The following is a 23,518-nucleotide window of genomic DNA, read 5'->3' on the forward strand; positions in this document are numbered from 1 at the left end:
TAATATATATTATTTATATTACATGAACGGGGCTTCCCAGGTGGTGCTAGCGATAAAGAACCTGCTTGCCTGCCAGTGCAGAAGACATTAGAGACGTGGGTTTGATTCTGCAGTCGGGAAGATTCCCTGGAAAAAGGCATGGCAACCCACTCCAGTATTATTGCCTGGAGAATCCCATGGACAGAGGAACCTGGTGGGCTACAGTCTGTGGGGTCGCAAAGAATTGGACACGACTGAAGGGAATTAGCACACACACATGCAAACCTGCACACACACATGCAAACCTACTATATATACACATACACACACACGTATATATCGTTTAAAATAAATTTAAATAAATTATTTACTAATAACTAATAAATCATGAATAATACAATGTGATAAACTGTGTGGTCATGAGTACAAGAATAAAACACTCAAGAGAAGGGAAGACCCCCTGTGGCCAGATCCATTTTTAATCTCCAGTTCACAGGAAAGGAAACTGAAGCGTGGAGACCCAGCAGGAAGAGGTGGCACAGAACCTCAGACCTTTTGCTTTCAACAGATCTTTTTGAAAGAGAAAGGGAAGGGGGAAAGCAAAGCTGACTGACTTGTGAAGCAGAGGTCTTAAGAAACCTGGGTGCCAACCCCAAGGCTCCCCCGGAACTGCGGTGATGAGCTGCTGACGGCAGAAAGCCCCTTTCTGAGAGGCAGGAATAGGGCCCAAAGCAGGGGGGCCCAGGAAGCCCACCTATTATCCTCCTCCTCCAAGGACTGCATCCTCCCTTAAGGAAGGTAACCGTCCTGTGTACATTTCAAGGAGGAAAGAAAAAAAAAAACAAAACTGTTTCCTTTGGAAACTAAACACTGGCTCTGCCAATCCAACTTCACTGAGGTCATTTGAGAACTGAGGAGTTCAAAGGTTCTCTACAGCCTCGATTTACTTTGGCATAAGATTTAACAGAAAAAGAACTAAAGGAGAATTTATATGGCCCAGGCTGTTTTCCAAATCGCAAACTGCTAAAGTTATTTAGAATTTACTTTAACTTGCAATCACATGTAAAGTGGCTCAGATGTAAATGCTTTCCGTGTGGCTTAAGGCAATCTAGGTTTCCTCAAATGCACATGTGCGATTCTAATGGTAAAGATCTGGATTCGAAATCTCAGAGTATTTACTTTGGGTTCCTCATGATTAGAGGCTGCTGTTAACTTTATGCAATGTCGGGTGGGAGTAGAAGAAATAAAACACGCTGCCTTCATTTGGGCATTAAGTTCTCACAGTAGCGCTAAGATAAACAAATCTTGCAGGCTGAGGGAAGGGCATTTACTCCTTTAAATTGAGTATGTAATACAAATCAATGTCTTTTAAGAAGAGATGCCTGAAACTTGATTCTAAGTCTGGATCTACAGGAGGGCACCGATTTATTGTGATGATCAGTATAGCATGTATGGGGGAAGGGCACACCTTCTGCGTGGCGCTGCTCTTGCCAAGCAGGATAATCCACTAAGTCACAGAGAGATGCTGCTTGAAGCTGTCTGTGGCCAGGAACAAATTGATATGTGCATTTTTATATAGAACGAAATGGAGGAAATTACCAAATCCTTTATCTCGTAATCAATGGCTGCCTGTAGGTTGTTTTAATTCTCTCCAAGGCAGTGATTTTGTGACTGGCCTGGGTAAGACTGAAAACACCCTAGCTCCAAATTGGAAGTGACTGGAGAGCAACTTCAGGCTGGCTGGGGCCAGAGCAATTAAATGGTAATTGCCTTTTAGATATACTAATGTTGCTAATTATATTAGTGTGCTAAGTGCTGGGAAATGTGAGTAAGAGCTCCAGGCCACTCTGGTGGGGAAAGGGAGCTCGGATTGATTAAGCCTGGCACTGAGCTGGACCCTCTGCATATGTTCTCTCCTCAAATCCTCTCAGTAACTGAAAAGGAATTGCTAGCTTCAGTAGAGCTGAGGAACTTGCCTGCTTGGTTTCAGTCGTGCCTGACTGAATCATGAGTCCCACCAGGGTTACGGGGCTCCACAGAGCAGGGGTTGGGCAGGGCCTTGAGCGGGAATGGGGACAAATACTGGATTCAAAGCTGAAAGAAATGTGGTAGCAGAGAAAGCTGAGAGAATTGGAGAACCAGGCCGTGAAGAAACAGTCTGCTGGAATAAGGACCATGGTGGGGGTCTTTCCTGCTGCATGTAGAAAGAAAGGGCCCAAGATGGGGAAGATTTGTGGGCAGAATCTGGGGGAGCCTCCCCATCAGAACATCGGAGGGGAGGAGCTGCCATTGCCGAGAAGAGTGGCCCCCATGTCTGAGGCTGAAAGGCCTGCAGAAGCAGGAAGTAAAGTGGAGCGGGCAGTACCTGCACAGGACTTTACTCTCTGGGGCAGCCTGTGAGAATGGCCAAGTCTGTCTGCGGGAGTCCGAACATGTCCCTAGGAACCTACACACGACACTCCCTAGGCCAGCCTCTGAGAATGGCAAAGTCTGTCTCTAGGAATCCGAAGCTATAAGACCTGGGTTAAATCATGAACAGACTGTGAAAGGTTTGTCAGGTCATATCTGCTCTTAGCCTCAGATTCCTAATAAAGGTTTCCCAGAGAAAATGAAAGTCGCTCAGTCATGTCCGACTCTTTGCGACTCCATGGACTATACAGTCCATGGAATTCTCCAGGCCAGAATACTGGAGTGGGTAGCCTGGAGAATCCCATGGATAGAGGAGCCTGGCAGGCTACATACAGTCCATGGGGTTGCAAAGAGCCAGTGAATTGACTTAGTTAGTTAATGAATTCACTTAGTTAGTGAATGACTTTCACTAACACTTACATATTGGCGTTCTCTGGTGGCTCAGCTGGCAAAGAATTTGTTTTCAATGCAGGAGACTTGGGTTCAATCTCTGGGTTGGGAATGGCTACCCACTCCAGTATTCCTGCCTGGAGAATTCCATGGACTCTACAGTCCATGGGGTTGCAAAGAGTCGTACATGACTGAGCGACTTTCACTTTCTTTTAGAGACAATGAAATATATATAGTTCTATGTGTATGTATATAAGTGTGTGTATAAACAAGCATACCCATATGTTTGTATGCATATGAGGTGTGTGTATGGTGTGTGTAATAAGGTTAGCATAGGTCAAATGAAATCATGAACCCAGTCTGAAGGCTACAAAGTCTTGTATAACTGCCAGCTTTTGTGAGTACTTATTTCCTAAAATCGTAAGACAGTCATAGAGGTGCTTTCTGCTTGTAAGTGGAAGGTGCTACATGGCTCTTTGCCAAAGGCTGGAATTCCAAATGCACTGTCTCTGCAGCCTAAGCTCAGTTCCTTGGCAGGCAGTTGTGGAAAACTCCCCCCACCCTCTCCCAGCTTGACTCCAGCCCTAAGTCCCTTGGTCTATATCTCTACTCTATTGTCTAAGGATTAACCCATCAGTCTTGTCTTTTTGCACCTGGCCACACACATCCTCAAGTCTCACCAACCCGACAAATATAACCCATCCCAGGGACTTTCCTGGTGGTCCAGTGGCTAAGACGCTGTGGTCCCAATGCAAGGGACCCAGGTTCAATCCCTGGTCAGGGAACTAGATCCCATATACTGCAACTAAGAGTTCACAACTGCAACTAAGATGGAAGATGCCCCATGCCGCAACTAAGACCCAGCGCAGCCAAATAAATAATAATCAAAAAACCCCATCCCAGCTTTGGATTCCATCCCATCTCTTCTCTCCTTTCATCTGAACATCTCAAGAGGGGCATCTGCATTCATGTCTCTCTTTACTTCTTAACTCACCACAACTTTCTACTTCTTCTAAGGTCAGCTTCTACTACTAAATTCAGTAACACCTGGACTTGTCTGATATTCTTCCTCCTTTTCCTTTAAGGGTCTAATAAAAAATTAGGTCAAAGGTCTTGGTCCGCTATTGCTATACACAAAAAACTAATACAACATTGTGAATCAACTATACTTCAATTAAAAAAAAAAAGTCTCACAACTATGTCAAATATCTGAACAAGAAGAAGTTGAACACAGATGCTTATTTTTTTAGATGAATTAAAAGTGGTGGGTTGCTCTAGGACATTTTTCAGCTTCAAATCATTTAAAATCAATCAAGAGATGCACTACAAGTCGTCACCAGTTTCTTGCACCATCCTAGGAGCTATGGCAAATAGGGATTATGTTTTCTTTCTTCCTTTTCCCCTTTGTACTTAAGTCATGTTGGATCCTCAGTTTAAACACTCAGGCTTACTTCTAGTTCCACATTTTTTTCCCTTTCCCTGGGCCTGACTCTTCCAGGTGAGGTAAAGGGAGCAAATTTCAACCATCGGGCCCTGGTCAGTCTCAGCCTCCTCCCACAGAGTCTCCCAGGGAAGGAACTCTGTCACTTGCACACCACGTCCTTTCTGGGAAGCAATGACAGTGGGTAGAACAGGCTACATAGCATGGATATGTGACTTCCTGAACTGTTGGCAGTAAGTGCAACAAAGTTAGGGAGACAAACAAGAGAAGCCATGGTACCTAGAAATTCAATGTTTCAAACATAGCTTCTTTTCCTCTCAACCATATAGTTCATCTGTGACTCAAATATCAAACTTGCCAAACTCCATCCTCCAAGGTGAAGATAGTTGGAGCACAAGTTGCTACATTATTCAACTCATGTGCATGCCTTTGTTATCATTATATCATTATGGCGGGGGTGGGGTGGGGTGGGTGGGAGCACTTCCAAGGCTTCTGAGCATGGTTCTTGCTCAGTTCAGCCTCAGTTGGACTGCTGCTTCACTCGTCAAGCTCCAATTGAGTCCTTGGCTCGCTCCCTTATTACCTAGTCACATGTCGACATTCTCCAGTTTCCTCCTCTCCCATTTAAGCTGATTCTGCACTTGGTAACCAGTACACGTTCCTATGAGTTCTCTGACTTCACACATTCCATTTCTACTGATAAGCCTTAAAATTTCCCTGCTCGAACTCACTTCAGTTCTCTTCAGTCAGCAGTTCCCTGCACATCTTTGAGCTTCACAGAGGACAAACCTGGCTCTCCACCATCTGCTCCATTCCTGGGGTCAAAAAATACCCCGATTTCTGAATTTCCAAAATATCCCCTGTGGTGATTTATAGTGGTAATCCTTGTACCTCAGAGGACAATGACATTTATATTCACCTCACACTCTTGACAGATCTCTACTCCATCATCCAACGATCACAGGCATGTAAGTGATGGAGACTCGAATCCTCATCTGTAAATAGGAATTTGACCTCTGAGGGTTAAAAAAAAATTTTTTTTAATTGAGGTATTGTTGACATACAATGTTGTGTCAGTTTCAGATATACAGGGCCTCCCTGGTGGCTCAGATGGTAAAGAATCTGTCTGCAATGCAGGACACCCAGGTTTGATCCCTGGGTTGGGAAGATCCCCTGGAGAAGGAAATGGCAACCCACCCCAGTATTCTGGCCTTGAGAATCCCAAGGACAGAAGGGCCTAGTCCATGGGGTTGCAAAGAATCAGACACGACTGAGTGACTAACACACACCTAGCCCATACACAGCAAAGTGATTCAGTTAGATATATATACAAGTATCTGAATATATATATCTTTTTCAGATTCTTTTCCATTACAGGTTATTACAAGATATTGAATATAGTTCCCTATGCTATACAGTAAGTCCTTATTGTTTATCTGTTTTGTATATAGTAGTTCAACTCTTTGTGACCCCATGGACTGTAGCCTACCACGCTCCTCTGTCCATGGGATTTTCCAGGCGAGAGTACTGGAGTGGGTTGCCGTTTCCTTCTCCAGAGGATCTTCCCGACCCAGGGATCAAACCTAGGTTTCCTGCATTGTAGGCAGACGCTTTACCGTCTGAGCCACCAGGGAACCTGTAGATAGTAGTGTATATATGTTAATCCTAAATTCCTCATTTATCCTTTGCCCTTTCCCCTTTGGTATCTGTAAGTTTGCTTTTGAAATCTGTGAGTCTATTTCTGGTTTATAAATAAGTTCGTCTGTATCATTTTAAACATATTCCACATATAAATGATATCATATGCTATCTGTCTTTCTCTGCCTGACTTACTCATCTTAGTATGATAACCTCTAGGTCTATCCATGTTGCTGCAAATCGCACTATTTCATTCTTTTTATGGCTGAGTAATAGTCCTATGTACCACATCTTCTTTATCCACTCATCTATTCATGGACATTTAGGTGACTTACATGTCTTGGCTATTGTAAACAATGCTGCTCTGAACACTAGGGTGCATGTATCTTTCACATTAGAGGTTTATCCGGATATATTCCCAGGAGTGAGATTGCTGGATCATATGGTAACTCTGAGGGTTTTGTAAAGAGTTAATGAGATCACAGAGGCAAGGTCCTCAGAACAGTGCTCAACAGAAATTAGTTGTTATTGCTTTTATTATTATTTTTACTACAGATCTACTACAATATCCCCAGTGATAATAAAAAAAATTACTCAATGTATCAAGGTCAGTGATGATTAAGAAATCAGGATTCTGCAGCTGGAATTGAAAACATTCACACATGTTACCCTCCATTTTCCATTGTTCCCAAACTGTATCCATCCTTCAGTGCTGGAAAATTACAAGGGTCACCCTTTCAAAATCATTACCAGCCAGTTTTATAGAAGATTAGAAGTTGACTGTGCTGACATAGGGCTGAGGAAACATGAAAGATCTTTCTCTCTTCTATGTCTGGTCTGTCATTTGAAACTGATTATGCGGAAGTAGAAGATCAAATGATACTGATGGAAAAGCTGATCTGGAAAACCCAGGGGACTGCATGAGCAAACATGCTGAACAAGATCATGTGGAGGCCTTAAGGTCAGTGAGAGAGCTCTTCATCAAGGGATGACAATAACTCCACTCAAGGAGGCCTGCTTATCCAACTTCCCACAGTTTCCAGGTTACAGAGGGATAGAAAAGTCATCATAATATGAAAATATTCATGAATGGGCTGCTTTAGCCACTCTGCCCTCAACATCCCACTCTGCTTACAAGCAGCATCTCTCTATATCCATTAATCAACATCTGTGGAAACCAGTCCCACACGAGCTGTGGGATGTTTCCAACCCTCCTTCAATGCAACATGAATACAATGCAAGTGGACTGGAAGCAAAATTGCAAAGCTTGCAAAAGATCAGGATCCATGAAGTCTGAAATTGTGTTGAGTAACTGCTTAAAATACACATCAGGTCACTGGAAAACGTTAGAGGGGTTAATAATTCCAGAAACACATCAATAAGGATGATGGTGTAACAGATGTTTCACAAGAGAATGATTTGATGAGTAAAAGGTAAAGATAAGGCTTTGGATAACTTGATGAAGCACAAGGACTTCTTTTTTTTTGTTTGTAAAAATGACCATCATTATGTACTACAAAGACGAACACAAAATAAAGGATGTCATGTAACATAAATGTATAATTTTGTTGAAAGAATTAACAGGCAATTCATTCTAAAGATCTAACCTAGGTCTCATTAAATACAGACTGAGGCATAGATGGACTTATTTCCATAATTTCTATTTAATTTTTCAAGAGAGATTCCAATGATGTGAATTTTGTTTGTGTGTTTTACTATTTTCTATGAAAACATGTTCAAGTTTTTAGTGACTTCACTTTTTAAGCGGGCTTTTATTCCTCTCCTGATTATTCTCAGATAATAAGGGCCTCTGGTACACATAATCATACTTTTTTTTTCATGAGAATACTTGGAGACATTACAAAATAAAACTTAAGTGCTAAGTGAAAGGGATCCAAAAAGCCATTTCTCTTCTTCAAGTAGAGTTCCAGCTAACGAATTTCATGAAGCTAAAGAGACAGTACTGTTTTTGAGCAGCTTCCACATGCCAGGCAGTTCACATGCCTAACTTGTAAAACTTACAACCACCCTGCAAAGTAGTTATAACCATCCCCGTTTCAGAGACAGGAAAACTGAGACATGGGGTTAAGTGCCAATTATTAGTTTACAAAGCAGGTCCTTGTTGGTGAAAGGATTACAATCTACAGTGAATAATATTCCTAAGGCCCTGAGGAGATTGTGTTCCGGCCTTGAGGCCGGAATGCTGGAGGTGGTGGGAACCAGTAGTTTTCAGCTCACTCTCTAATATAACCCTATTCATTACCAATCTTCATGAGAAAGACACTTGCAATGTTAATTTCTGGGACTGGCTGAACAACTAGCCTGATGAGAAGACAGAAGGTCCAGAGCTCCAAGAGGCTCCAGGAATTCTGTTCAACTGGTGCTGCTATAGACAGCTGAAGCACTTTCAGGCATTTGCTTGTTGTGGGATACTCTTTTGAAGGGGAAGGCTGGCTATGTTACTAAATATTTAGGTCTCAAGCAGCCAAAAGCAATTTGACATCAAATATTAAAATTCAAAAAGCATGGTGGGAAAGTGTTTACAGGTGCTCCCTGGAACAATGTTTTCCCACTTCTGCATGAAAGAGCCCAGCCACAAGTACAAAAAAATCAACTCTGACTACATAAAGAGGTGCTTAAAATCCAGCAGGTTCTCCAAGTTGCAGCATGTCCTTACCCAAGAATCCCATGAGCACAGATCCTCCACTTAAGAAGCTGAAGGCACCATTATGTGTGGCTACAAATAACAGCAACACATGCTAGAGACGCAGCTCTTTATCTCTAAAACTACAGATTCATGGGCTGATGAGCACTTGGCTTTTAAAGACATATTCTGCTCTACCTTTTTCCAAAAAAAAAAAATTAAATTAATATGGCTTTCCTCTAATAGCTATTGTACTTCTCTTATAAGATTTTATTAAATAAAGGTATTCACTGATTCAGTAAGCTTTGTGAAGAAAGGCATAGAGAATCTGCAAAGTGTATTTGTTCTGTTTAAGATTTAAACATCTCATGTTGTCACTCAGGGCAAAAGAATATTCAATGTGAAACTACTCAGAAATTTAAATGCTATGACATTATTTTGATAATTCAAATCTAACTAGAGTCTAGGCTTCAGAGCATAGTTTAGTAAATTATTCTGGGCTTAAATGATAGATTTCTCTGTCTTAAAACAAAAATGACAAAGTACTGTTTTTGAAACCATTCTTATTTTTATATCAACTATATGGCATCATTTCCTATCTAGACAATTGTATATTAAAAACTTTAAAAAAACACTTTAGAAAGTGTATTTAAAGGTTTCAGATAATTTTTAAAACATTAAGTTAGAAGAAAATCTTAAAAAGCAAAGAATCAGACTTATTTTTAATAGATGTGATTTGTTACAAGGAAGACACAAATTCTTAGCTCTGGATCACCTTACGTCTTATTACATACATCCAGAAGTTTCTCTGAGTTCAAAAGTTCATAGCAACAATTTATAAGGGTCTTAGCTCTGAAGCAAGCCAGGAGGAAAGTGCTGCTTTTAATCAACACTCAGCTACAATCCTTACGCTAAACATCTCACCAATTGGTGTGATGCAGAGTTCTTACATTGCCAAGACACCTCTCAGAAGTATGGTTTCCACAAGGTAAGTTCAGAAAAGTTACACAAATAACCTGCAGGTACACGCATTCCATATTTCTAACTTTTGAGAACTGTAGCCTGAGAGAAAAAAACATTGTGCATACATCCTAGAGATAAAGGAAGGAAAATGGTTTATTATACTAGACAGAGACCAGGAAAAATGTGCTTTTCTCCTGGAAGTCTGATAATGTCTCTCTTTGTAGGCTGGAGTCCCCAAAGTGAGACTCTAAGAAGAGACAAAAGGTGGCAAACACAGGGGAATTTGAAGGGACTCCATTGCATATAAGGCTTCCCTTATATATAAAAAAGAAATTTTGTAAGCCTGAAATTTAAGCCTGTTTTGGGATACAGAAGGCCTGGAGACAAATACTAAAGTGATAAAGATATCCCTTCCTGAAAGATACAAGGCTCTTTTTTCCCTCCTTCTTCCCTCCCTCTCTCCCTCCCTACCTCCCTTCCTCCTTCTCTCTCCCTTCTTCTCTTCTTCCTTCCTGCCACACATTTATCGAGCATCATGTGTCAGACACAGCCACTGAGCATTCAGCAGTGAATAAGCAAGACAGGCTCACTGTCCTAAGAAAACTCATTTGTTAAAATATAGTTCTCTGTGTTATACAGTAGGTTCTTTTGTTTATCTATTTTATATATAGTACTATATATCTGTTAATCTCAAACTCCTAATTTATCCCTCCTCTGTCCACTTCCTTTGGAAACCAAAAGTTTGTTTCCTATGTCTGAGTCTCTTTCATAAATAAGTTCTTTTGTATCATTTTTTTAGATATCACATACAGGTGATATCATATGATACTTGTTTTCCTCTGTCTGACTTCACTCAGTAATGATAACTCTAGGTCCATCCATGTTGCTGCAAATGGTATTATTTTATTCCTTTTTTATGGTTGAGTAGTATTTCATTGTGTATACATATAGATAATGGGAATGCTCTAAAGGTACATTGTCTGATGAGGTAGCCACGAGCAGCTAGTATCCACTGAGCACCTGTAAGATGGCCATGGCAACTGAAGAACTCAGTTTTAGACTTTATTTCATTTTAATCTGTTATGTTTAAATTTAAATAACCACATGTGACTAATGGCTACCAAACTGGACAGCACGATTCCAATGGATTAATCAGACAATAAACAAACAAGTATATGAAGTATTTTCAGGTTTGGGTAAGAGTAACAAAGAAAAAAAGCAGGCTGAGGATGACTGGGGGAGAGGTTGGACTTTTTAAATTATGGTGGATCAAGAAAGGGCCTTTTCTTAACAAAAGACATCAAGGCACACAACAGTAGGGGAAGAGGATTCTAAGTAGAGGGAACGGCAAGTGCAAAAGATCTCCAGTGAGAGGGAATGCAACAGAAGGAAAGAGCGGGAAGGCTAATGTGGAGGAGAATAGGTGCAAGCAAGTTTATGGAGACCAAGTTTGAGAAGCAGGTGGAGGGGTGGGGGTTTCATGGCTTTATGGCCATGGAAAGGAGTTTGAAGTTTACTCTGATGGTAGAGGGAAGCCAGTGAATGGTTCCCACCAGAGAGAGTATCATGAGCTGATTTACATTTAATGAGGTCAGACAAGCAGCTGGTTAGAGGCCAAACTGCAAGAATGGAAGAGTAGAAACAGCTCTCAGGAGGGAACCCGGTCAGGCCTGAGGCTGCAGTGGCTTGGCTAGGACCACACCAGGGCCAGACTCCAGCGTACTCAGGGGGTGGGGCCAGCCGGCCTTGGTGATGCACGATTGGTGGTGAGAGTGCATGTGTGTGAGAGAAAGGAAAGCAAGAAATCAAGGAGGTTGATTTGAAAGGGAACTGTAGAGCTAATCCCCGTATCACCAGCCACTAGGGATGGAGTGCCATTTGAACTGTCGAACAGTGTGAGAAAAAAATGGTGCTCAAACTTCCAGAAGCAGTCAAACCATAAAAGCCCTTATCAACATGTCGGGAAGCCTGTGTGTGTGTGTGTGTGTGTGTGTGTGTGTGTGTGTATAAAATTGTAAGTAAAATGTGCCCAATTATTTCAATCCAGTCAGAAAGAACTTTAGGCATATAAACTGTGTAATGACCTTTTAAAAAAAAGCCAACTCTTACAACATCTATTGTTGCCAAAATACATTTTGGCACAGTATTAAACACAATCTACATATATTTATACATGTGTAAATGCCACCCACCTTCAGAACCAGTTATTCTAAACCATAATGATATGCTATCCAGTAGGAGAGTTGGGGTTCAGACCACTTCAACCTCTCATTACTGTATTGTTTTCAAGTGTTTAACCCTGGAATTGATAACATATTTTCCCTGACATGTCTGTTGGTGTGTTACGCACAGAAAAAGCCCTAGAGGGGCCTCACAGATACAGTGGTATCATTGTATATAGGCATTAACTTAAATTCAGCTCTATAGTGAGAGGGAGGAAGAAAGGAAGGCAATTGGCATACCATGAGAAATTCTACTCACCATTCTCCTCAACGAGTCTGGGCCTGAAAATGAACATGAGACTCAAGATAGGAAATTGGCTGTTCCAACCATTGGTTTGGTTCCATTTCATGCTGTGGGAATCCCACCATGTCAGGCAGGATCTAGTGTTACTTTTCCCTATAATGTGGCCCTACATCATCTGATGTGTAAAGACAAACCACTGTTTCCAATGTTGGAGGAAAAACTGACAGCACTGGGCTTATGGGAAGGTGGATTTTAAGGGCAATTTAACAGGCATTCAGGGGTTATTGTGACTAGACATATTTTCTGCCTCACGCACCAAGTTTATAACCTAATCACTTTATAGAATAGGACTTCACTCTATACCAGGGGGTCTCCAGTGTCCAGGATATAATGCTTGATGATCTGAGGTGAAGCTGATGTAATTATAATAGAAATAAAGTGCATAATAAATGTAATGCATTTGAACCACCTCCCCTCACCCCACCCCTGGCCCTCGAGCCATGGGAAAACTGTCTTCCACAAAACTGGTCCCTGTTGCCAAAAAGGTTGGGGACCACTGCTCTATACCATTACGTATTGGCACAAAGTTGCTTCAACTTTACTCAGAAGGAAAATCATGAAGGATCTTACACGGCTATCTCTCAGTTTGAAAGGACTTGAAAATCAAGCTTTCTTGAGATTTTTTTTTTAGGGGAGGCCATCCTACAGATGAGAAACATTAACACAAACAAAAGAGAATGTACAAATTTTGAGGGGTCTTACCTAATAAATTTATGGCCTCTGAAACACGATTTTAAATCTGAGTTGAATCTGTTGTGAGTTTATATAACCTGTGGAGAAGGAACAGAAAAGTCTTTGCATGGAATTTGCTTACCACTCTAGAAATGTCTATGGTATGAGGTTAAACTCTTGAACAAAGAATGCATGTACCTTCCTCACACACTAACTTTTATTCTACTAAAGAGTAGTATGATCTCAAAGCCTAAACATTCCTTTGGAACATAAAACCAGAATTTGTATCCTGGCACTTGCAAATTTGGGAATGTGCCTAGAAAAACAAACATGTTTTCTTTAATTAGCCTTAACAGAAAAGAAATACAACTGGAAATTAATATTGTTGGTTTTAAAATGCAATAGAAAATAGAAAACATGGTTCATAAACTCCAAAGAAACCTGAGTTTGTCCTATGCTTTACTCTGAAAAAAGAGTATAAAAATAAATAAAAGGCCAGTTGATCTGCTTTAAAAGGGATGTTTCATTTACCGTTTTTGATTAGTTTGTGTTTTTGCTCATGTTTAAACTCCTACTAGGCTGATCATTGAAAATATCATATAACCCTAGTCACATAATATTAACATGATTACTTCACTATATATTTGCTCCAAGACAATCAACTCAGTCAGGGCAACTTTGCTTTCAATTGCCTTTGCTGAAAAGCTGCATAAACATCCAAGACCAGTTAATTCTTTCCATGGGCTTTAAGCCTCATTGACATGCAGATGAGAGCCTGATCAAATGACAAGCCTGGGAGCCAAGTGCTGTGAATGAGTTTACCCACACAGACATGATGGGGACTCAAGTCTATGGGCCAAGAGGAGGATGCAGCAAGAATTCTCTCTGCTCCCTATCACAGCCTCTCTGGAAGACCAGGGTCTCTTGCAAAAAATATTAAACACAATTCTCAGAACATTCTTCCTTGAACACAATGAAACATGCAACAAGTAGGAAAAAAAAGGCAATTCTAGCCTGTGCCTTAACAAAATGAAATGCCCAGCTTTCTGAAAGAGAAAGGTGAATGTGAACCAAGGAAGGCAAACTCAAATGTCTACTAGGCAGGGTGGGTCATGTAAATGAGTCAGCTAGAAAACCTGACTTCTAAGTCAGAAAGAGAGAAACAAATATTGTATATTAACGTCTACATGTGGAATCCGGAAAAAAAAAATGGTATAGATGATCTTATTTACAAAGCAGAAATAGAGACACAGACATAGAAAACAAACCTATGAATACCAAGGGGGAAAGGAGGGTGGAGGGGATGAACTGGGAGATTGGGGTTGACATATATACATTATGATGTATAAAAGTGAGTGAGTGAAAGTCTCTCAGTTGTGTCTGACTCTTTGCAACCCCATGAACTATACAGTGCATGGAATTCTCCAGGCCAGAATACTGGAGTGGGTAGCCTTTCCCTTCTCCAGGGGATCTTCGCAACCCAGGGATCGAACCCAGGTCTCCTGCATTGCAGGCAGATTCTTTACCAGCTGAGCCACAAGGGAAGCCCATTATGTATAAAATATGTATAAAAAAGATAACTAATGAGAACATACTATGCAGAACAGGGAACTCTACTCAATGCTTTGTGGTGACCTAAATGGGAAGGAAATCCAAAAAAGAGGGGAGATATATGTATACATACCTATAGCTGATTTACTTTTCTGTACAACAGAAACTAAAACAATGTTGTAAAGCAACTGTACTCCAATAAAAATGTAAAATAAATGAATAAAGACAATCATCAGTTGTTTTGAAAAAATAAAAAAATAAAGCAACTCCAAAAGGGCAGGATCTGGCATGGTCACTCTGGTTTTCAACTATATACAGGCATCCTGCCCCATAGCTAGGACACAGTACATGCTCAATATGCATGTGTTATTAAATACGTTAATAAATGCTGTCATCAAGTAGCTGTGTAATTTGTCTCTAGGGGAACCCTTCTTTTCTTTGCTCCAAAACATGGTGCTTGGGTTATACCAGTGGTTTTCACACTGGCTCAGCCTCTCCCCATCCCCATCTTGGGCCCTCCTCCTATTCCTGCTTTAACTCAGCAGCTGTTTCTTCCCCTCAATTATCTTATAACTGCTATCATTATTTCAAGCTTTTGGTTAAAAAACACACAAATCATAATTGTACAGCTTAACGAATTTTCACAAACTGAGTCCATCTCCCTCTTGTCCCATCTCAGTCACAGTCCCTCCCCTATCCTAACTGACAACTATCCTGAGTTCTAGCACAACAGACTGGTTGGCCTTGCTAACTCTACATAAATGGAATCACAAAGTATATACTCTTGTACCTGCTGTCTTCTGCTCAACACATTGTTGTTTGGAATATTCATCCATAATAGTGTGTATAATTGTTCATTCCTTCCAGCTCTAATTCTAATGATGCTAACTACTAAAGCAATACACAAGAAACATACTTTTGAAAACAGCCAAGGCAATATAATTGATCTCAGTAATAAACAGAAGCATAGCAGATACAGCCTAGGCAATATCATCTTAGTCTAAATGTGTATTAAAGGATTTCCCATGTTGATGGGGTTCTGCATCCACTGGCGATAAGTAACTGGAAACTGGTGGTGATTCCAGACCTGTTCTAGACAAACTTTCCAGAGTCCACAGATATATTAACTGTTCATTTAGAGCCATGGTGTATCAACTCTGGTTAACTATATATTTATCTGTAAAGCAAGGTATAAAGTGAGTAGCCTGCAACTCAAATGCATGAAGACAATAAAAATAAATATTTGTTTAAAAATCGACTTATATCTTCTTTTCAAGGAACCCAAAGTTGTTTTATGTTGTCATTTGTTCACAATGATTTTTTTCTTGGCTTGTAACTGTGAGGAATAAAAAGACTGATTCTCTTTACAAGGTTCACGGTGAGCGAGAAAAAGTTCTGGAGGCCTGGAGGAACAGGCAGAACATAGAGGATTTAAAGGGCAGTGAAACTACTCTCTATGATACTGGAAAGGCAGATACAGGCCCTTATACACTTGTACAAATCCGTCACCTGTAGAACACTGAGAACAAACCAAGGTACACTACGAATTCTGGGTGATAATACTATGCAAATATAGGGTCATCAGTTTTAACAAATGTACCACTCTGGTGAGGAATGTTGATAATGGGGGAGGCTGTGCAAGTAGGTACAGGGGCAGGAGGTCTACAGGAAATCTATCTTCTTCTCAATTTTGCTGTGAATTAAAAATTGCTCCACAAATAAAGGCTGTTGAAAATATTATGAAAGTGGGAGAACTGACAAGTATCCAGGAACTTCCCATAAAGCAATTTCTGAAATTTTATACTAATATTTATATTAATAACAATTTATACAGTTGTATCATAGGGAAGGCTGAGAGTCTATTTTTATTAGACAACTCTTCCTATGCTGCTGCTGCGGCTAAGTCGCTTCAGTCGTGTCCAACTCTGTGCGACCCCATAGACGGCAGCCCACCAGGCTCCGCCGTCCCTGGGATTCTCCAGGCAAGAACACTGGAGTGGGTTGCCATTTCCTTCTCCAATGCATGAAAGTGAAAAGTGAAAGTGAAGTCACTCAGTCGTGTCCCACTCTTAGCGACCCCATGGACTGCAGCCCACCAGGCTCCTCCATCCATGGGATTTTCCAGGCAAGAGTACTGGAGTGGGGTGCCATTGCCTTCTCCAATGCATGAAAGTGAAAAGTGAAAGTGAAGTCACTCAGTCATGTCCCAGTCTTAGCGACCCCGTGAACTGCAGCCTACCAGGCTCCTCCGTTCATGGGATTTTCCAGGCAAGAGTACTGGAGTGGGGTGCCATTACTCGTCCTATAAACTTTCACAATAGTAACATTTCAAGCAAAACTGTTTCTAGCACTTCTCTTTTTTATAAGATGAAAGTATAAATCTCTGTGATATTTCCAGTATCTGTGAAATCTCAAAAACTGTTTTAGGTGTAAAAGATATCCTGGTGATTCGTTATTTCACTTTTCTGCATTTAGGTTCTGAATTTGGGAAAGCAAAATTCCAAAGTTTTCAGAGAAAATGTAGACACTTCATTGAGCTAGGATCAGAGATGAATTTCAAGCAATATTTGGTAACAAGAAAACATTGAAAAATAAGCAGAAATGACACAAAAAAACTAAAAAGAAACTTAAGTTCTTTCATAAGTGAGAAATTTTTGCCTTATTTTCTTAAATAATCAAAGATACAGTAAGGTCAAAATAAAGCACTTCCTTAAAAAGATTTGCTATCTAAGAAAACAAAAATAAAGTAAATAAAAATCTTTGATTTTGTACATAAGAGTGCTAATTAATAAACCAAAGAAACAGGCCATTAAATTGAGCACACTTTTTAAAATGTTAACAATTCTCATTCCCTGTTCTCAGACTCAGGTAATATAAGCCAAGGCAAATAATATTTACTTTCCAAGTTTGGTCCTTCATTAGAATAGGACTCAGGAGGCCTGTGAGGTCAAATCTTATCCCAAAATTAAAGTATATGGCCTTTATATTAATATGCAATGCATTAATATCAAATCAATAAATACAAAAGTATATGAAGTTTTAAAAAGGTTAAAAAACATTTTTTAAAAACCTCCAAGAACCTTTTCTGTAGTGAGGAACTATTTTCTAATCCTTATATAGAACCATGAAGAAAGGTTTCTAATGTTTATGATACCACAAAATCTGGAAAATCAGAAAAAAAACCCACTATAATGCCATATTTACAACTGTCCTTCAGTAAGAGAAGAAGAAAGCTCAGTAATCAGAGAAGATAACAGAAACTTGGACTTTAATCCTATTAATGAGGGTCCAATGGAAACTCCAATAATTTAAAAGAAAGCAATTTTATCTATGGATTTTTTAAAGAGACATCTTAGTAAAAAAAAAAAAAATAGTTTAAAAACATTCCTGGAAATTTTGCAAAGACCCCTGAGCCTTTAATGCAAGCAGTGGTGTAATCTTTGATGACAAGGTAGAATTGGTTACACAAGGAACTCATTTTTCTGGGAGGCAATGGATAAAATCCAGTAAGAGGTGCAAAGGCATAAAAGTAATTAATGACTTTCACAGAAATTACTACATGTACCAACTTAATACATTTGTGAAAACATCATAAAGAAACGCTCAACATCCAAGATTTTCAAGACTGCACTTTGCCCATCTGTCACAAGCCTGGTTGCTTCCAACACAGCCATTAGATGAATCAGACATGCCTGCCTCCTAGAGGATAACAGTGGGTGAGATCACAGTATCTTGCTTTTGGGGAAACAACAGGTCATCGTTACTGACAAATCCTTTCTTTTGAGGAAGGGCATCATCTGGTTTTCTGCTTTAAAGCCCACGTATTGCATACAAACTCTTCTAGTTTGGGACAGGCTTGGCCAAATTTGCTAAGCAGCCAGCCTTCCTCAATGAGGTCAATACAAACATCCCAGTTAGAGGGCTGGGTCCAAACACAGAGGTGCTGCATGCTGCTGATTAGTACCCTCTGTCCAGGCCTGTTTAGGTCCTAATGACATCAAACACAAAACAAAAAAAAAACTATTTACTGACCATGCCAAGTACACAACCACTACAGATGAAATAATGTCTTTAATCAGTCCACATTTTTAATTTTCCTCTGGAGTCAAAAAGCACATCTATTAATGGGGGGAAAGACGTAAAATGAGAAGAGAAGACACCACAAAACTTACGGTAAAAAAAAAAAAAGCATGAAAAAGGATAACACTTTCATATCCAAAAGAACACCGAAGTGTATATGCTGAATCAATAGAAAATGTTAGAGGTAAAATAAGATCTGGGTTATAGTAACTGATGCCCTAGATACAGAGTTAATGTTTCTAGCAAAGATCTTCAGGATCAAAGAAAGTAAACAGCACTCAACACTACTAGCAAGAATAAATACTAAATGTTATTACATGGTCTTTGGTGTTCTGGCTTCAGTTAAGCCTCAAGAAATCCCTCAGTGCCACCCCAATCTCTTGTGAACACTGTTATCTCATCTTCCTTCTTTTCATCTCACCTTCTTATCTGGGACCCACCTTTTTGTTTGGCTTTGCCAGGAAGCACCCTGACTCTGGTTTGGACATCCATCTCGTGACCACCCCATCATACACTTTCCATGATCCCTGGGCTTTGTTGTATACATAAGCACAAAAAAACTAAAATAACACAGTTTTAGCCCCCAAACATTTGCAATTAAAGTTGGTCAGGGATGAGCTGTGAGTCAGTCTGAGCTAAAGTATAGAAAGGTGATTTCTGAGACTTTTCTAGTAATGAACAATGATTCAAGCAAAACTCTTTTAACTGTAAACATCTTGTGAGGCATTATTCTTTGTGGACAAAAGAAATGCAGAAATCTCAACTGTAATATCTATTTAGAGTATACTGAAATAAAACACTAATGTTAAAAATCATGTCATCCCAATTAAAAATTATATAAGCTGAAACTAATTCTGAGAAACTGAATTATAATAAAAGAAGAAATCTTCTATTTTTAATGGGAACTTACAAAATTATTTGTCATATTTCTTTCTACTAAAACATAAAAATCAGCAAACCCATTTATGCATTTACAAGTCTTACAGGTGAGATGGACTCCTGAATTCAGATACTGCTGTGCTTAACTTATTCCAAATGTAGAAATGTGCCATGATCAAGAAGATGCAATTCTTGAAATAAATCTGTACAGAATAAACTTTTATTACAGCTGAATGAAATACTGAGATTCTCCCTGCCATTAGATCCTTTTCCATAACTTCCTAACTTAAGAACTTACTGAGTGTGTATCTAATATGAGAAAACTGTACTATTCACGTGGGGAGAAATACAGTATAGTGGCTCTTTCTAAAGACCATTCAGCTGATGGGGGAGCAGAAGGGTGTGGAAGTTCAGAGGCGGTCTACAGGCTGGCGAGGATGGGAGGCGGCAAGACAGGTAGACAGACAAACAGGATGGTCACAGGCAAGGCAGGTCCATCAGAAGTATTTCAGCTCAATGAGGCACCACCACAGATTTAGGGAATATGTGAAAGTGATAGTCGCTCAGTTGTATTCAACTCTTTGCAACCCCATGGACTCTACAGTCCACAGAATTCTCCAGGCCAGAATACTAGAGTGGGTAGCCTTTACCTTCTCCAGGGGATCTTCCCAACCCAGGGATCGAACCCAGGTCTCCCGCATTGCAGGCAAATTCTTTACCAGCTGAGCCACAGGGAAGCCCAAGAATATTGGAATTGGTAGCCTATCCCTTCTCTAGCAGATCTTCCCAACCCAGGAATTGAACCAGGGTCTCCTGAAGGGTACACTTATGTGTCTACAGTAGGATGCAGAAAAGAATAGAGAAAGTGAAGTGTGACAAGTCTGAAGAGGTCCTGCCTCCCAGATCCTCAACCTCTCAGGAACACAAGTAGCACTGTGATGTTTTCTTTAGAGAGTAATTCAGTCAGTTCAGTCACTCAGACATGTCCGACTCTTTGTGACCCCTTGAATCACAGCACGCCAGGCCTCCCTGTCCATCACCAACTCCTGGAGTTCACTCAAACTCATGCCCATCAAGTCGGTGATGCTATCCAGCCATCTCATCCTCTGTCGTCCCCTTCTCCTCCTGCCCCCAATCCCTCCCAGCATCAGGGTCTTTTCCAATGAGTCAGCTCTTCACATCAGGTAGCCAAAGTACTGGAGTTTCAGCTTTAGCATCAGTCCTTCCATTGAACACCCAGGACTGATCTCCTTTAGGATGGACTGGTTGGATCTCCTTCCAGTCCAAGGACTTTCAAGAGTCTTCTCCAACACCACAGTTCAAAAGCATCAATTCTTCACCACTCAGCTTTCTTCACAGTCCAACTCTCACATCCATACATGACCACTGGAAAAACCATAGCCTTGAGTAGACGGTCCTTTGTTGGCAAAGTAATGTCTCTGCTTTTCAATATGCTGTCTAGTTTGGTCATAACTTTTCTTCCAAGGAGTAAGCGTCTTTTAATTTCATGGCTGCAGTCACCATCTGTAGTCATTTTGGAGCCCAGAAAAATAAAGTCTGACACTGTTTCCACTGTTTCCCCATCTATTTCCCATGAAGTGATGGGACCAGATGCCATGATCTTCGTTTTCTGAATGTTGAGCTTTAACCCAACTTTTCCACTCTCCTCTTTCACTTTCATCAAGAGGCTTTTGAGTTCCTCTTCACTTTCTGCCATAAGGGTGGTGTCATCTGCGTATCTGAGGTTATTGATATTTCTCCCGGCAATCTTGATTCCAGCTTGTGTCTCTTCTAGTCCAGCGTTTCTCATGATGTACTCTGCATATAAGTTAAATAAGCAGGGTGACAATATACAGCCTTGACGTACTCCTTTTCCTATTTGGAACCAGTCTGTTGTTCCATGTCCAGTTCTAACTGTTACTTCCTGACCTGCATATAGGTTTCTCAAGAGGCCGGGTATTCCCATCTCTTTCAGAATTTTCCACAGTTTATTGTGATCCACACAGTCAAAGGCTTTGGCATAGTCAATAAAGCAGAAATAGATGCTTTTCTGGAACTCTCTTGATTTTTCCATGATCCAGCAGATGTTGGCAATTTGATCTCTGGTTCCTCTGCCTTTTCTAAAACCAGCTTGAACATCAGGAAGTTCATGGTTCATGTATTGCTAAAGCCTGGCTTGGAGAATTTTGAGCATTACTTTACTAGCGTGTGAGATGAGTGCAATTGTGCAGTAGTTCGAGCATTCTTTGGCATTGTCTTTCTTTGGGATTGGAATGAAAACTGACCTTTTCCAGTCCCATGGCCACTGCTGAGTTTTCCAAATTTGCTGGCATATTGAGTGCAGCACTTTCACAGCATCATCTTTCAGGATTTGGAATAGCTCAACTGGAATTCCATCACCTCCACTAGCTTTGTTCGAGGTGATGCTTTCTAAGGCCCACTTGACTTCACATTCCAGGATGTCTGGCTCTAGGTCAGTGATCACACCACAGTGATTATCTGGATCGTGAGGATCTTTTTTGTACAGTTCTTCTGTGTATTCTTGCCACCTCTTCTTAATATCTTCTGCTTCTGTTAGGTCCACACCATTTCTGTCCTTTATCAAGCCCATCTTTGCATGAAATGTTCCCTTGGTATCTCTAATTTTCTTGAAGAGATCTCTAGTCTTTCCCATTCTGTTGTTTTCCTCTATTTCTTTGCATTGATAGCTGAAGAAGGCTTTCTTATCTCTTCTTGCTATTCTTTGGAACTCTGCATTCAGATGCTTATATCTTTCCTTTTCTCCTTTGCTTTTTGCTTCTCTTCTTTTCACAGCTATTTGTAAGGCCTCCTCAGACAGCCATTTTGCTTTTTTGCATTTCTTTTCCATGGGGATCATCCTGATCCCTGTCTTCTGTACAATGTCATGAATCTCTGTCCATAGTTCATCAGGCACTCTATCAGATCTAGTCCATTAAATCTATTTCTCACTTCCACTGTATAATCATAAGGGATTTGATTTAGGTCATACCTGAATGGTCTAGTGGTTTTCCCTACTTTCTTCAATTTCAGTCTGAATTTGGTAATAAGGAGTTCATGATCTAAGCCACAGTCAGCTCCCAGTCTTGTTTTTGCTGACTGTATAGAGCTTCTCCATCTTTGGCTGCAAAGAATATAATCAATCTGATTTTGGTGTTGACCATCTGGTGATGTCCATGTGTAGAGTCTTCTTTTGTGTTGTTGGAAGAGAGTGTTTGGAGTAATTAACAGCAGAAAAAAAAATTAAAGAAATATATAGTTCAAAATGCAGAAATGAGTTATTATGGTTAAGAATCCTCTGTTTCTTGTCAATAAAGACCTAACAGGTTACCATTACTTTTTCAAATTTGACTTATGTAAGGGAAAACTTAAGAACTTTTTTAATACATTAAAACAGTGCTAGTAGAAAGAAAACAGCCATATTCATTTTTTTGATTCTGCAAAGTGAATCATTGGAAGTTAATACCTTTTGATGTACTATCAGTGGTACTCACTAGAATCTCATAGGAAGTCTTAAAAACAAACAAAAAAAGTTTTTCTCAAGCTCCAACCCTCAGATTCTAATTTAGCTGTTCTTGGAGTGCAGCCTGGGAGCAAGTCATTTTAAAGCCTGACAAGAGTTGAGAATTACTGTGCTAAATAACTATTTTGAGATGAAACAAATAAATACTTTAGGCTTTCAATGAAGCAAACAACTGAGGCACATTCTATTCATAATTATTGGTGATGGATAATTCAGAGTCCATCTGGTGATAAATAGTCCAGGTGGCTTTATCACGAGGCTTTCATTATCAGAGAAAAATTGGTAACAGGAAAAGGCAAAGCCACCTTTTCATTGAAATAGTGAAAAACATAATGCTGGGTTATTATCTTAAATAAATTCATTAAAATTATATCATAAGGAAAATTTTAAGCTATAACTGCAGCAATGAACTGGAGTAAAGATTGAAGCAAGTAGACATAATTTTTCTTTCCTGACAAAATTACACTACAGTTCAGCCTAAACCAGAGCTATTATTTCAAAGAATACTCAAAGATGTCATCAATTTTCCCAGGGGTTCCTCTTGCCCTTTGATTCTAAAATAATTTTCATATGAAGCATCTACTTATATCCTCATCCATTTTTGTTCTCTCATTTTTAATTGTTCATTGGTCTCACTCTGCTGGATCCTCATTTATCAGTGGATTTATATATGATTCAGGCAGTTTTCCAACATCAATTGTTTTGAATTAATGAATTCTTTTTTTATATATATAATTTTATTTATTTATTTATTTTTGACCGTACTGGATCTTTGCTGCTGCACGGGCTTTTCTCTAGTTGTGGC

At 40.0% G+C, this 23,518-nt stretch overlaps 1 protein-coding gene across 23 annotated transcripts in view; it reads right to left on the reverse strand.

Annotated features, from left to right (window-relative positions):
• SNCAIP (synuclein alpha interacting protein) overlaps nt 1-23,518 on the reverse strand; it is a 164,648-nt gene that overhangs the window by 101,580 nt on the left and 39,550 nt on the right. For 4 of the 23 annotated variants that reach the window (XM_086410693.1, XM_086410681.1, XM_086410699.1 and 1 more), the window contains exon 3: nt 12,693-12,760. The exons of the other annotated variants lie outside the window; for them this stretch is intronic. The gene's annotated coding sequence lies outside the window, so the exon portion shown is untranslated. The remainder of the gene's footprint in view (nt 1-12,692; nt 12,761-23,518) is intronic. 23 annotated transcript variants of the gene reach the window in all.

The sequence above is a fragment of the Bos grunniens genome, chromosome 7 (genome assembly GCF_055505025.1).
Source record: "Bos grunniens cultivar Pamir isolate PY7600 chromosome 7, Bosgru_T2T1.0, whole genome shotgun sequence".
NCBI classification, from domain to species: Eukaryota; Metazoa; Chordata; class Mammalia; order Artiodactyla; family Bovidae; genus Bos; species Bos grunniens.